Below are 1,452 nucleotides of genomic sequence, written 5' to 3' on the forward strand. Positions count from 1 at the left end.
GCAGGGGGCAGGTGGGCACTGGCAGGGCTGGCCGTAATCGGGACTGATGTCCCGATCACGGCCGCCGGTGATCAGCTCTTTTTTTTTCTCCTCGCGCTGTCAGTGCGAGGAGGAATAATAGCCGATTACTGGCTCCGTTGCATCACATGATCAGCTGTCATTGGCTGACAGCTGATCACGTGATAAGGGGTCGGGATCGACCCCTTGCTCGGATCGGTGATCAGGCGAGTGGGGGCGCGCAGGCCGCTCGTGCACAGGAGGTCCGCGCAAAGGAGGTCCGCGCTGTAGCCGTCATTTGGCTATAGCGTGGGTCTCAAGTGGTTAAATATGAATTCTAGCCATACCTTCAGACTTGCATAGTTTTACCACCGCTTCTCCTGTACTCAAAATTGCTTACTTTGATTTCACTGCATACTTCTCACAGTTGCATTAGAAGCTGCAGCAAGTTAGGAAGAGCCCACCTTATTTCCTTACTGGAAGACATCCAGCATCATCTAGTGTTTTACTGTTTGGCCTTACTACCCCTTTCATTCATTAGGTATTTTAATCACAAAGGCTCAGCATCACAAATGGGTGTTAGGGTGATCTGCAGGGCTTTTTTCTGCTGGAAATTTGTGGAACTCAGTTCCACCACCTCTGGCTCTCTGCTCCCTGCTCACCACTACTACTTGTAATCAGAGAAATCCGGCTTCTGTGTATACTAGTGACAGCTTGTCTCCCAATGGCTCCCACAGATCTGATCTCCTGTTCAACTGTTCACACTGAGTGCAGGATGGGGACAAGGGAAATGAATGTGCCCGGGTTCTGACACCCCCACTGGATGATACCCCTGCAAGTGAGAGAGACAGCCACCGACAGTGTGTCGGGGGGGTGGGGTGATGTACTAGAGCCGTCTGGGTGCTTCAACACAAGTAAGACATGTGAAAATAGTGGAGCTTTTAAGGAGGGAGGGAGAAGATGGGGGAAGTGGAACGGGTAGCTGAAGAAGGGTGAAAGTAAGATGTGGATAGGGGATGCAGAGGGAAGCAGCTGTGGAGGAAGTCTGAACTCTGCACTATTTACGTAGCGCACACCCAAACTTTGCATGTAGCGCTACTATGAACTCTTCACTCTGTGTGTAACCCCCCCCCCCCCCAAACTCTGCACCATTATTAGTAAAATTTGACCCAACCCATTATTGGTTTGGAAGGTGTGCGTGAGGGGGGTTTTGGGTGTTTGTGGTTTAATTCCTGCGCCTGTTTCCCGAGAAAAAAAAGTCCTGGTGATCTGCATGTAAATACTGTCTGCCTAGGAATGCCCATTTCTCCAGTCTGACATCCACCCATCATGGCATTATAATATTTTCGTAACTCCTTGTTTCATCTCTATGTATGACCCGAGGCCAGTCACTTCACTGGGTATATACTGTAGGATCGTTTACTACCACTTTAAGGGGAAATAATGGAAGACAAA

The sequence above is a fragment of the Lithobates pipiens genome, unplaced genomic scaffold (assembly GCF_037356315.1).
Source record: "Lithobates pipiens isolate NorthernLeopardFrog02 unplaced genomic scaffold, aLitPip1_a1.2 Scaffold_19, whole genome shotgun sequence".
Classification (NCBI taxonomy): Eukaryota; Metazoa; Chordata; class Amphibia; order Anura; family Ranidae; genus Lithobates; species Lithobates pipiens.